General features: G+C 45.1%; 1 long non-coding RNA gene across 1 annotated transcript in view; it reads left to right on the forward strand.

The window, feature by feature from the left end:
• The window catches only part of LOC119567126, a 33,424-nt gene that overhangs the window by 13,249 nt on the left and 5,672 nt on the right, over window positions 1-14,503 (forward strand). Inside the window, exon 2 of the long non-coding RNA XR_005226906.2 lies at window positions 2,775-2,897. This is a non-coding gene — a long non-coding RNA (uncharacterized LOC119567126). The remainder of the gene's footprint in view (window positions 1-2,774; window positions 2,898-14,503) is intronic.

Below are 14,503 nucleotides of genomic sequence, written 5' to 3' on the forward strand. Positions count from 1 at the left end.
AGACACATAACTTCAAGAAGTTTTAAGTTACATTAGGGCTAGCTGGCCCAAGTATCTAAAGGACACAAAGGAAGTGACGAGAGATTACTTTGAGGTATGTGGATAATTGAGTCAAATTGGCTCATGAATAAAGATGATTGCATCATAATTCCAAATGAAATGAGATGAGAAATCCTAACCCTCATCCATGAAGGATATTAAAATTAACTAAGGCCATGTCTACACTAGCACTTATGTCGGCAATATTTTCATCACTCAGGGGTGTGAAAAAAACACACCCCAAGCAACATAAGTTTTGCTGGCATAAGCACAACACTATGTTGGTGGGAGAGCTCTCTTCGTCAGCATAATGCAGTTACACGAGCGCTCTTACAGCGACACAGCTGTATGGGTAGAGCTGTGCTGCTGTAAGCTTGTAAATGTAGACCTGGCCATAATGTCATGAACAGGCCACCCAGTCAGGGTAGTGGCCAGGAATCAGCAAGGACATAAAGAACAAAGCATCTGCATAGAACATTGCAGAACTAACAGCCCAACACTATGCAAAGAACCTGTAATAACAACACCTCCACCAGACAGACCTTGGAAGAGATTAGCTGCAGGTTTATGCAAATTCAGAGGACATCATTATCTGGTTGTAGTGAACTATTTTTCCACGTATATAGAAATAATGTACTTGAAAGACATAATATGTTGCAGTGTTATTGAGAAACTGAAGTACGCTTTTTTAAATTTCGGTATTCCAGAACAACTAGTGACAAACAACAGTGGAAATTGTCATTCTGAGCAAAATATGATTTTGATCATATTACTAGCAGCCCACATTACCCACAAATGAGTAGAGAGGTTGAGAGAGCTGTATAAACAGCCAAGAAAATCCTACAGAAGGAAGATCCATTCCTTGCTCTTCTGAGCTATGGATCAACAGCAATAGCAGCTATTGGATGTAGTCCAGCACAACTCCTGATGGGAAGACAACTCAGAACTACTGTTCTGACTTTGGAAACTGCCAGATATGGTATCTCCAAAGTGGCCAGACATGAAGTGAGTAGCCAAATCTGATAAAAAGGCAAAAAGAGCTTACAGATATTTTTGTAACAAATGTCTCAGTTAAAGAATTGACTATTCAGGACCTGGTGACCATCTTTGTGTCAAACTGGATGGAGAAAAAGAATGGACAGATCCAGCTGTTGTAAAGAAAAATAATTAATCATCTGGATCATATGTGAGTGAGACTGATAGTGGAGAGAGAGTTCAACAGAAATTGTCAACATCTACAGTTTGTTCCTCAGAAGGAACAAGCGACGGAGCAAACTCTACAGATGGTGGAGCAAAATGAGAAGAAGAAGGTGCAAGAATTCCAAATGACCAGAGACAACCAAGTTTTTATGCGCTGGGTTGTGTAATTAGAAAACCAGTATGATTTAGAGACACTTAACAGGGTGATACGTACTGAACTTTAAAGATGATAATGTACATTTTAAAAAATGTTGTAAGTGGTAGGAATGTAAAACTTAAAGGGGGAGATGTAAAGGAATGCTAAACTGTATTATACTGTCCAGCCACTACGTGGTGCTGTGTGTAACATACCCTACCTGAGCTGAGAACAGTCATTCCTGGTAATGTATTAAAATATCTGATTTGTTTTGCATACCTCAACTTTCACCTCACTTAAAAACTACTTGCTTACAAAATCAGACATAAAAATAAAAAGGTGTCACAGCACACCATTACTGAAATATTGCTTACTTTCTCATTTTTACTATGCAATCATAAACTAAATTGGAATATAAATATTGTACTTACATTTCAGTGTACCCAAAGCCCAAGCCCTGCCGACTAGGGCTGAAGCATGTAACTTAGCTTCATGGGGCCCCCTGTGGCTTCATGGGGCCCTGGACAATAGCTCTGTTTGCCACTTCCTATCACCGGCTCTGCACTTGTGACCCCCCTAAACCCAACGTGCAACCCCCCTGGGGGGTCGTGACTCCCAGGTTGAGACACACTGAACTAGGCAAATATATAGATGAGTTGATGTACTCCCTGGAAGACCTCTGCATACCCCCAGGGATACATGTACCCCCTGGTTGAGAACCACTGCATTAAACCCTTCAGTAAATGTCGTGTTTGTCTAAATGGAGGTGTGTGTAAAGTACACAGATTCAAGTACTCAGACTGACAATCAGGGTTCGTTCACCTCAAGGGGAGGACAGAAAGTTTAAGTCCCCCAAACGAGCAGTTGAACCAACTCATTGCAGTCTAATAGCCTAAATAATAAGTAGTTTACTACATTCCGAACCATAAAAAAACAGTTATAAGCATTTGATTAAAATACTTACAAAAGGGCTAAAATCAGGGGTGCTTAGATCCATATTGGTCACCTCTAACTTGGTCAGACAGGTATTAGCAATGAACCCTCCAAGAATTCACCCTTTTATACCTTTTAATAAACAAGTGACGTGATTGCCTCTTACTAACTTAGCTAACAAAACACGTTTTGGCCAGTTTGGGAACATTGCTGGTTCAAGGTGCACAATCCTTTCTCATTATTAACTACCTCTGACAATTGGGGCTGCTTCGTCCTTCTGTTTTATCCCATCAGGTCCAGCATTCCCAATTAAGCAATTTTCTTTCAAGGCCTTCCCACGACTTCTAACAGACCTGCACTTTCCATGGCCTTACTAAAACATGTATTTTTTACTTTTTACACTAACTTAACCCTTTATTTCCTACATTAGCTTATCTGACCATTTGCTTTTGCATTATCTATTCAGGAGGTGAAGCACCATCTTTGTGCCAGGCTGGTGAAGAAAGTGTCACTGTTCCAGCATTGTGATCTGAACTTCCTGAATGCAGTGATTATGCATTTCAATATTGAACTGTTCCAGCCTACAGAGGTAATCATATTAGAGGGCTCCTATGGAGATAGGATGTACTTCCTTGAATATGGGAGAGTCCTCATAGAGAGCAAGTCCATGACAAAATAATTGAAGGCTGGAGATTACTTTGGAGGTTTTTCTGCCTGTTTTGATAATGGTTTTCCTAGCATTAGTCTAGAGCAGACAAGACACCAAAATTCTGCCCAACCAGTGGCCATATTTTCCATTTGTCAGAAGCCCAAGGGAAGCAGCTAATATGCAGGTGCACCTTCATTTTAAAAGAAAGATGCTGCCCTCTGAGATTTCTGGTCTCAGCCTATAATATTCCATTTCAAACAGAAAGGCTTTACTCTTGGATTAGAATGGTGCATTGCAATGCTGGGACCAGTATTCTGAGGTCTACAACCCCCACATGAGGACATCTTTGGGCCATAATGTAGGTCTCCTCATCTGCCTTTGCCCTGCAATGGGGCAGAGACTGCTTGGCCTCATTACTTATTGACCCTAGAATCCTAAATAGATGCACATAAATTGCTACATTGCTGTGGGCAGAGAAAACTGTCTTGACCTTAAAGGGGCAATGTCAACTGAAATCTAGTAAATTACAAAATAATTAGTTACAGGAAGTTTTAGGTTTTATTTCTGTCCCTGAATCCCTTGGACAATTATCGTGATTTTTTAGTTTCAGCAAAAATGGTTCAGCCATTCCACGAATGGGATTTGGGAAAATATGTTGCTTTGCCCATGTTAACAAAATCATTGTAAGGAACCCCCCCCACACACACACTTTTTTTTTTAGACACTCTAACATCTTCATGCTTTGGAGCAGGGACTTGAAATTTGGCAAGAGCGGTTACCGTAGTGTCAAGGATGTGCCTTTGCTGGACCCATGAAAAATGATCCAAATTTGGCCAAGTTTTGAGCCTTCTGAAAAGCTGCAATTTGTATGTTCTCAATAGAGACTTGTTAGAGTTTGGCTGCTACATTGTCTGAAGATTCCCTCTCTGCTCAGCATGCTTCAGCCTCTCACAGCCTCTAGTGCCTACCAGACTGCACATGCACCATCCCCACAGCATGCTCCATCCCAGGGCTGCATGTGTGGGCTGAACAGGACTTTCCCTGTGGTTGCTGCTCCAGGTTGCTGTTGTGCCAGGTACCAGAACTGAGAACAGGGAGAACCTTAATTCCTTCCTCACATCTTTCTGTGCAGAGATCTTCCTGTTTAAGGAGTGTGCTCGGAGTATGAGTGTCACAGCTCTCACCATGTGCCGTTTGTTCTCACTGTCTGGTGATAAATTGAAGGAGTTGCTGGAGGCATATCCAGAGATAGGAGAGGAGATTACAAAGTGCACCATCCATGACTGTGAAAGCCTGATTGGTGAGCCTTGTGTCAGAGCTCCCTGTCAGTAGAAGCAGGAGAAGGAAATAGTGTTAGGGCCCATCTGTCTGACTATCGCCCCCTACCTTTTGGTGGGGAGTAACTCCTTAAGTGTGCTAGATTCCAAGGATCCATACTTTTTACAAGGGTGAGCTGTGTAGCTTTCCCACTGCAACACTGGGCCTTCAGGCTCCAGCACCTCTGTATCTCACCGTGAGCTCTCACAGCATGTCCATCTTAGGCCATCTCTACACTAACACTTATGTCGGCAAAATGTTGTTCAGGGGTTTCAAAAAACACACCTCCGAGTGACATAAATTTCACTGGCATAAGTGGTAGAGCGTGCATAGCTACCGCTACTCACTGAGGTGGTTTTATGATGTCAGTGGGAGAGCTCTCTCACATCGGCATAGAGCGGCTACACAAGTGATCTTACAGCAGCGCCGCTGTAAGCTCACCAGTGTAGACATTGTGTAGATCAATGTGATGGATTTGCTCAGTACGGGACTACCACTCCCGTCAGCCCACTTGCCATTGCGCTTCCCTTTCCTCTGGCCAGGTAAGGGGAAAGGTCCTGAGCCAGAAGTGGCCAGGCTCTGTTTTGGAGGGATAGCACATGGCAAGGGGAGCTGCAGGGAAGCTGAAGCAGCAATCACATGGGAGCAGGAGAGAGGCTGGAAACAGGAACGAATGCAGAGCCACATGGGGAACAGGCTGTGACTGCTGGACATCACAGCTAGGTGCAGCTCAGTGTGGGATTTATGGGGTAGCAGCAGCAGCTGGTCAGGGAGCCAGTGTAGTGGGGCCTGGTGAAAGATACTAACTGAGTCTGGCTTGGAAACCTGCAAAATTCCAATTTACTTTGAATAGAGACTGGACTCGATAGGGCACTCCAGGCAGTACGCCTGAAGAGCCCTGACTCTCAGTTGGACTGCCACAGGGATCCAAACAGGAACCGTTCTTGCACATTTAGAATGGTAACTGTTTAGGCATCTGTACCTAGGGTATTTACCACCTTTCTCACCAGCCCTAGTAAAATAACTTTTCCCTTAGCCATGTCTCTGAGTGGCTATTGGGACCCACCAGCCTACAAGGCCTACCTGCCGAAGCATCGACAGTGCTTGCCTCTGAGTTGTGGTACACCGGGCAAGCTATTGGCACCCTAGGGATTTGGTGTACTCAGCAGTAATTACACATGCTCCTGAGAGAGGCATTACCTTCTCTGGAAGCAATGCAACCCAGCAAGTACCTGCAGCAACACAGATACCGTTTCAAAACAAGGCAGCATTTATTAGTCAACTGGAAATCAGCACCGGAGAAAACTTTAGGTTTTCATGGAGAAGCAAAGCTTAAGGCAGCGTGCACGCTGGCAGAAGCAATCGCCCCCTTATTCCATGTCTTCCTCACATCCATCTGGTCTCCCTGTCTCTATGGGCTACGGGTGCTACAGCGGCACAGCTGTAGTGCTTCAATTATGCCGCTGTGGTACTGTGGTGTAGATGCTTCCTACATCGATGGAAGAGGTTTTTCCCCATTGATGTAGGTAATCCACCTCCCCAGGCGGCAGTAGCTAGGTCAACGGAAGAATGTTTCCCTCAACCGAGCTACCGTCACTCGGGGAGGTAGAGCTTCTACAGCGACAGAAACACCCTTCTGTCTCTGGACTCTGCCCTTGCAGGGTGGGGTGACAGCGGCATAGCTTCGGCGCTGTAGTAGCCGTGCCGCTGTAGCCTCTGTCGAGTGTAGAAATGGTCTGAGGCGCACACGTGGATTCTGAATGTATCACTAAAAATTCCCACGTTCATCATTCCATCCGGGCTACAGGTACAACTGTATTCAGAAACCAGCGTGTGACACTCTCATTTGAGCCAGTTACAACAAACACAGCTGAATTTTGCCCACACAGCAGCTTTTCCACAACAGAAACATGTGCCAGGCCACATTTCTTTTAGTGCATTCTGGGCTATCTGGGCAGCTAGCATATAGTGCCTCATCACGGGATAGGGTTCCCAGAGGACATGCATGCAGAGCAGCACCAACAGCCCACTGGGCAATGAGCTCTGGGATGTTTGACTGCACAGAATGCTAGAAGGAGGGAAGGCCAAACTGTTTACACAGGCATGGCTGGGGGTCCCATCTACACTACAAAACAATGTGCTGAACTGGATACATATAGACAAATGTGTATCCTCCTAGGCTACTAACAGGGTGCAACACTTAGCTCCTACGGTTACTGAGTAGTAACTCTGTTGTGTGACAGAGCTGAGTGGTTACAAATTCTGTTAAAAGCTGTCATGCCGAAAGGGGCTTTGTGTTTTTAAACGGAAGGCATTGCATGTGGCTGCCCTGGAAGCAGATGGCTGTACAGAGGAAAGTTTTGCTGTTGTCAGTAGTTTCTATAACTTAGCATTGGCTAAGTCAGCACATGATTCACAGTTCCTCTGAAATAGAGAAATGGACACAGGAAATCCGTTGGTTTTCCACTTTTCATGACTCGAACGAATAAGAGTTACAGGCTTCTGCAACTCTTCTGATAAGAGCAGGAGCCCTGAAGTGAATTAACCACAGAGTGATCAGACAGCTGTGGTGTCTCTTAATTTTACCATTACATTAAATGAGCATGTACACCAGAAGACTGCTTTCCCCCCAGGTACAGTACTAACTCAGCAACATTTTTTCCTCTGAACTCAACACTAATTCTAAACTGAAGACTGGACTGGGGGAAGGAGAAGACACTCGGGAGCTATAACATGTCTATCTGGGGTTGTCTTGTAACATAAGCAGAGCCAGACCTGGTCAGTATTTTAAATGGAGACTTCCATATAAAACCCCAGGTAGCACAGAAATTGTTGTTGGTGATGCCAGAGATGGCAGCCTTCCCCCTGAGTACTAATCTAATGGCCCTAGAGTAGCAGCCGTGTTAGTTTGTATCCGTAAAAAGAAAAGGAGTACTTGTGGCACCTTAGAGTCTAACAAATAAATTTGTTGGTCTCTAAGGTGCCACAAGTACTCCTTTTCCTTCTAATGGTCCTAATGAGTGATCTTTGATTAGTGGTCCCAAAGAAAGCAAAAGGTCCTTGCCAATAAAATAGGGAATAGTCCTTTCAGAACCCAAACTCATGGTTCCTGGGTAAAGATCACCGGAGTTAAGTATCTAATCCCATTTTATAGCCTGTGATACCATTTGTGTCCTTGTCTATTTTTAACTTAAATCTTAATTGGATGCGTTCTGCTGTAAACCAGGCAGTGCTTTTATAGAACTGTGATCTAAAGTGGCTCTGAGGGTTATGGTTCAAGGTTGCCATCTGCCAGCTGAAAAGAGGGATAATTCCAGGTCCAGCTCTTTATTGCTCTTGTAAAATGTATCTGTTTTCCCATCATGGATTCCACACCAGATAATTTTATTCTGCCAGTTACAATATCACTGCTAGTAGCAATCTTGGGGCTTGTGTCACTGCCAGTAGCAATCTTAGCGTGTATATGTGAAGGGTGTTTAACCAGATTGATTTCATGCATGTTATTTAACTCACAGCAAGTAACCTGCACTAATAGCATGCACATGGGATGGCTATGCCTCTTTCAATTTGCATCATTGTGTTCACATGATAGCAGCTTGCTGCTTAGAGAGTATCCTATGCTCTTTTGCGTCACTGCTGTGCACTGTGCATTCTGGGATTTTTCTCATTCTGCATTGTGGGATGCATAGCAGAAGCCCCAAGTGTTCACATTTTTAAATACCCCATGTTTCCGCTGTCTCCACCCCGTGCTTCCTTTCTAGGCAGACTAACAACGTTTTTGAATTCCTGTCAGCCAGCATGGACCCAGCAGTGCCCTACAGCACTGTGCTGGCAACCACAAATACACAGAGGCTGTTTGGGCTATATTCAACACTCAAAGTTGGATGAAACTCAGAATTGGACTTCACCCAACACATCACCAAGCAGATGACATTGTCGTGGCAGCAGCTCTTCCAGCAGCTTCAGTGGCAATGGAGGGACAAGGACAAGGAAGAAGAGGAGAACACCAAGCAACTGATACTAGAGAAGCGGTTCCTGGATGAACTACACAGTGTTCAGTGTTGTTCTTCAAGTGATTACACTTGTCCATTCCACTGTCGATGCGTGCACTCCAAGTGCAGTTATTGGAGATTTCCCCCTCAGCAGTACCCATCAGGGCAGTGTGAGTGTCCTTTACTGCCTCATACCACTGTATGCAGATATAAAGGCAGAGCCTCCCTCGTCCCCTCTCAATTCCTTCCTACCACCCATGATGTTGGAGCTGCTGTCCTTGCATTTGCAGTCCCACCCTCTTTGTTGTAGTACCTGTTCTGTTAGTTTTAGGCTAGTTTAGAGTTTTTGTACATAGTTTAAGATATAAGATTAAGTTTATATTAGTACTTAATAGCATGGATTCGCCAGTTCCCATTTTGGTACTGGTACCAAACTCATGCCTTGTTCTCCAGGCTTCAAGTCTTGTCACTCATGTAACAAGTCCATGCCAGTGAGTGACCCAAACTCCAGCTGCCTAAGTGTGAGGCAGATGTGAGTGACAAATGTCACATTTGTAGGGGATTCAAACTTCTCTCAAAGACAGTGCAGCCGTACTCAAATATCTGCTGATAGAATCTGTGCTCCTCCCACCATCACAGCCTTTGTAGGGGTAGGATTTTATATTTGTATTAAAGGTCATAGTTTATCCTGCCAGCCACCCTTTTTGAATAGCAGAAAGGAATGACCCTCTGGGGCATTGGTTTTAGGATAAGTTGTATTATAAAAGATGGGGTCTTGCAAAAATCAGGAGTCCACATATTCGTTTACCTAGATGATTGGCCAGTAAGAGGCTGGTCTAGGTCTCCGATACTGTCCAGCATAGCCACCATACAGTCCACCTTCAGTGCTCTGGGGCTTCTAAGCAATACAGTGAACTATATCCTACTCCTGTACAGACAATAGAATTTATTGGGGCAGCCCTGGACTCTACAAAGGCCAGGGCTTTCCTGCTAGGGTTAAGATTCCAAGCAATGCGGGTCATTGCTCTAGATCTAAACGCACATTCTGTCACTACAGTGTGAAATTGCCTGAAGCGTCTAGGGCACATGGTAGCGTGTGCTTAGATAGTACAGGATGCCAGGCTGCACTTCAGGGAGCTAGCTTTGGCGTACTCACCAGCTCATCATCATATGGACATGGTGGTTCAAGTGACAGCCTGGACTGGTGGAGAGAACTCTCGAATATTTGTGAGGGAGTCCCCTTTGGTGCTCTACAACAGACACTCACCTTTGTCACAGATGCATTGGTTCTAGGCTGGGGAGCTCACTTAGGTCCCTAACAGGCACAAGGTCTTTGGTCTATTCAAGATCTAAAGCTCCATATAAATGTAAGGGAGCTTCAGGCCATCTGTTTGGCTTGCATGGTGTTCCTTCCACATATCAAGAGGCAGAATGTGTTGGTGCTTACAGACAACACAGCAGCCATCTTCTGTGTAAACAAATGGAGGGCCCAGTTGACAAAGTTATGCCAAGAAGTGTTTCTGCTTTGGAATTTCTGCACCACCAGTTCCATCATCCTGAAAGCTGCTTACCTTCCAGGGGCTCAGAATGCTCTGGTAGATCACTTAATCAGGTCATTCATAAGTCACCACAAGTGGTCTCTTCATCCAGATGTGATCACATCCATTTCCCAGCTGTGCGGAACCCCCCAAGTGAACCTGTCTGCAAAATGAACATACAAAAATGTTATCTTTTTTGTTCATGAGCAGGCCACAGCCCGGGTTTGTTGACAGATGCCTTCCTGCCACCCTGGTCGAAGAGCCTGCTGTATGCCTTCCCTCCAACTCCACTCCTGCCCAAGGTCTTGTCAAGAGTCAAAGAGCCCTCCACCCGACAGCCTGGATTCTTTCTGGCCAACATCCTTGGAAGGAGGTTGTTCTAAGGAAGTTCAGGAAGTTCTAAATAGTAGAAAGCCTTCAATAAAGACTCTACCTTGCTAAATGGACAAGTGTGATGGGGCGTCTGCCCCACACTGGCCTGTAAGGGGTTAATGGAGTCCTAGGGAGGCTGCACAGAAAGCAGCCAATAGGAGAGGGGCTGCGAGGAGCAGCCCATTAGGGCCGGGCAGGCCTATATAAGAAGAGCTGCACGGCAGAGCAGGTTCAGTTGCTCCCTGGAGCTTGAGGAGGGCTCAATGGTTGCCTTGCAGGAGGAAGAAAGCTAGCACCCTGGACAGATCAGTGCTGGGCAGGATCAGGGGAGTGAGAGCGAGCTCCTGGCTGCATGCTAAGACTGGCATGCTGAGGCCCTGAGATAAGGGTGCAGAAGGTGCTAGGGCCATGGGGAAGTGGCCCAGGGAAAGATACTGAGAGATTAGAGGGAAAGCAGCATGGGGCTGCCATCTACAAGGTCCCTGGACCAGGACCTGGAGTAGTAGGTGGGCGCAGGTTGTCACCCCCTCAACACACACACTCGCCACTGAGGAAGTGGCTGGACCAGTGGGCTGTGATACTGTCCCCCGGAAAGGGGGAGCACAGAGTATGGCACAGCTGAGGGCTGTGTCCTGAAGAGGACGCTGCAGTCCTTGGAGTGTCCCGGAGCAGAAGCGATAGCAGGCGAGACACCACCTCCAATAGAAAATTGAAAAACAGCCAGGGATGCCTGTTGCTCTTACTTTGAGTGCCAGGCCTGAAAATATGCAGCTGAATTATTTAAAATTTATGACTTTTCTGGGTAAAATGCATTGATGACTATGAAAGAATTTTTAATTGTTTCTATTATTAAACAGTCTATTATGTAGCAGTCAGAAAGAAACCTTTAATTAAACAATAATGAAGCAAAAATTCAAAGTGACACATTGCAGTGGAGAGTAGAACACAACAAGGGGAGTGGGGATTCAAGTCACAGGTGAGTATATGCCTGGACACTGCCTCTTCTTGTTCTTGGGCCTTCTGGTGTTCACTGGTGACACTCAAAGTTATCAGAGGCATTAGATGGCTGAAAAGAGCTGGGGTCCCAGGTGCAGTTGTTCTCACTGGCCTAAGCAGAGCATTCTGGCTCTGTACTGCCTCCAGGAGTTGCCTCTGCATCTCCCATTTCCACTTATCCTAGCATCCCTGGTTTTAATGTACATTCTCCCGAGCTGTTTGCTCTTTCTCCTGCATTGGTCAGCATCCTGGTTGTCCCCTTGTAGACATCTGCTTAACAATGTCCACAAAAAGAACTTTATTCCATTGTCTGGCCACAAGAGCTTCCTGCACTGATGTTTCTCAGCAGATGATGATGAAGATCTAGGGTCTCAGGATGGCTCCAGGAGGCTGCTTGAGGTATGTTGGCTTCTGGAGTACTATTGCAGCCATGCTGATATACTCAAATCCCGGAGCAAATGGGCCAATTTTGGCTACACTGCAGTTTTTAAACGGGGGAGGGGACATCCAGTCAACTTGATACCGGAGCAGTGGAGGGCATGCAGGTAAACAGACAGGTCACTAATGGGTGGCTGCAAAGCTGTGTGGGATAGCAGTTGGAAGACTGCCAAAGCAGTATGCAGCAGCTTTGCATGAACACAAACAATAGACTGAACTAACTCACATCTCATCTGTCATAAATATAAAGGGAAGGGTAAACACCTTTAAAATCCCTCCTGGCCAGAGGAAAAACCCTTTCACCTGTAAAGGGTTGAGAAGCTAGGATAACCTCACTGGCACCTGACCAAAATGACCAATGAGGAGACAAGATACTTTCAAAGCTGGAGGAGGGGGAGAAACAAAGGCTCTCTCTGTCTGTGTGATGCTTTTGCCAGGAACAGAAAAGGAATGGAGTCTTAGAACTTAGTAAGTAATTTAGCTAGATATGCGTTAGATTATGATTTCTTTAAATGGCTGAGAAAATAAGCTGTGCTGAATGGAATGGATATTCCTGTTTTTGTGTCTTTTTGTAACTTAAGGTTTTGCCTAGAGGGATTCTCTGTGTTTTGAATCTGTTTACCCTGTAAGGTATTTACCATCCTGATTTTACAAAGGTGATTCTTTTACTTTTTTTCTTCAATTAAAATTCTTCTTTTAAGAACCTGATTGTTTTTTCATTGTTCTTAAGATCCAAGGGTTTGGATCTGTGTTCACCTATGCAAATTGGTGAGGATTTTTATCAAGCCTTCCCCAGGAAAGAGGGTGTAGGGTTTGGGGAGGACTGGGGGGGCGGGGGAAGAGACGTTTCCAAGCGGGCTCTTTCCCTATTATATATTTGTTAGACGCTTGGTGGTGGCAGCAATAAAGTCCAAGGGCAAAAAGTAAAATAGTTTGTACCTTGGGGAAGTTTTAATCTAAGCTGGTAAAAATAAGCTTAGGAGGTTTTCATGCAAGTCCACACATCTGCACCCTAGAGTTCAGAGTGGAGAAGGAACCTTGGACGTTCTTGTTAAACCCTGGATTTGTGCTGGAAATGGCCCACCTTGATTATCATACACAATGTAAGGAGAGGGGTCACTTTGGATAAGCTATTACCAGCAGGAGAGTGAGTTTGTGTGTGTGTTGGGGGGGGGTGTGTGAGAAAACCTGGATTTGTGTTGGAAATGGCCCAACTCGATTATCATACACATTGTAAGGAGAGTGATCATTTTAGATAAGCTATTACCAGCAGGAGAGTGGGGTGGGAGAAGGTATTTTTTCATGCTTTGTGTGTATATAATAAGATCTTCTACACTTTCCACAGTATGCATCCGATGAAGTGAGCTGTAGCTCATGAAAGCTTATGCTCAAATAAATTGGTTAGTCTCTAAGGTGCCACAAGTACTCCTTTTCTTTTTGCAAATACAGACTAACACGGCTGTTACTCTGAAACCTGTCATTATGCAAGGCACTGCATTTAGCCGTATGGAGTGGAAATCTATCAACTGCATGAAAAAACTTGTACAGATACAGACAGACATCATCTTCCTTTCCAAATGCAAACAGATGGACATCGTACCAAAAGGACTGAAGGTAAAAAATCCATTACAATCTACATACCACACAGACTATGCTGACAGCTTGTGCCACACGCTCTCAAAGAAACTGCGGAACCACCTGATCAACATCCTCTATAGCAAACAGGGAAAGATTAAGAATGAGCTCTCAAAAATGGATACTCTCATAAAAAACCAACCTTCCACACAAACTTCCTCGTGGCTGGACTTTACTAAAACTAGACAAGCCATTTACAACACACACTTTGCTTCTCTACAAAAGAAAAAGGACACTAAACTTTCTAAACTACTACATGCCACAAGGGGCTACAGCAATGGTTCCCTCAACCAACCCAGCAATATTGTTAACCTATCCAACTATACTCTCAGCCCAGCAGAAGCAGCTGTCCTATCTCGGGGCCTCTCCTTCTGCCCCTCCAACCCCATGAACATGATACAGTTCTGTGGTGACCTGGAATCCTATTTTCGACGTCTCCGACTCAAGGAATATTTCCAACATACCTCTGAACAACATACTAATCCACAGAGACCTCCCTACCAACACTACAAAAAGAAGGATTCTAGGTGGACTCCTCCTGAAGGTCGAAACAGCAGACTGGACTTCTACATAGAGTGCTTCCACCGACGTGCACATGCTGAAATTGTGGAAAAGCAGCATCACTTGCCCCATAACGTCAGCCGTGCGGAACACAATGCCATCCACAGCCTCAGAAACAACTCTGACATCATAATCAAATAGGCTGACAAAGGAGGTGCTGTTGTCATCATGAATAGGTTGGAATATGAACAAGAGGCTGCTCGGCAGCTCTCCAACACCACTTTCTACAAGCCATTACCCTCTGATCCCACTGAGAGTTACCAAAAGCAACTACAGCATTTGCTCAAGAAACTCCCTGAAAAAGCACAAGATCAAATCCGCACAGACACACCCCTTGAACCCTGACCTGATTCTATCTACTACCCAAGATCCATAAACCTGGAAATCCTGGGCGCCCCATCATCTCAGGCATTGGCACCCTGACAGCAGGATTGTCTGGCTATGTAGACTCCCTCCTCAGGCCCTACGCTACCAGCACTCCCAGCTACCTTTGAGACACCACTGACTTCCTGAGGAAACTACAATCCATCGGTGATCTTCCTGATAACACCATCCTGGCCACTATGGATGTAGAAGCCCTCTACACCAACATTCCACACAAAGATGGACTACAAGCCGTCAAGAACACTATCCCCGATAATGTCATGGCTAACCTGGTGGCTGAACTTTGTGACTTTGTCCTTACCCATAACTATTT

Source organism: Chelonia mydas, chromosome 1 (assembly GCF_015237465.2).
Source record: "Chelonia mydas isolate rCheMyd1 chromosome 1, rCheMyd1.pri.v2, whole genome shotgun sequence".
In the NCBI taxonomy this organism is placed as follows: Eukaryota; Metazoa; Chordata; order Testudines; family Cheloniidae; genus Chelonia; species Chelonia mydas.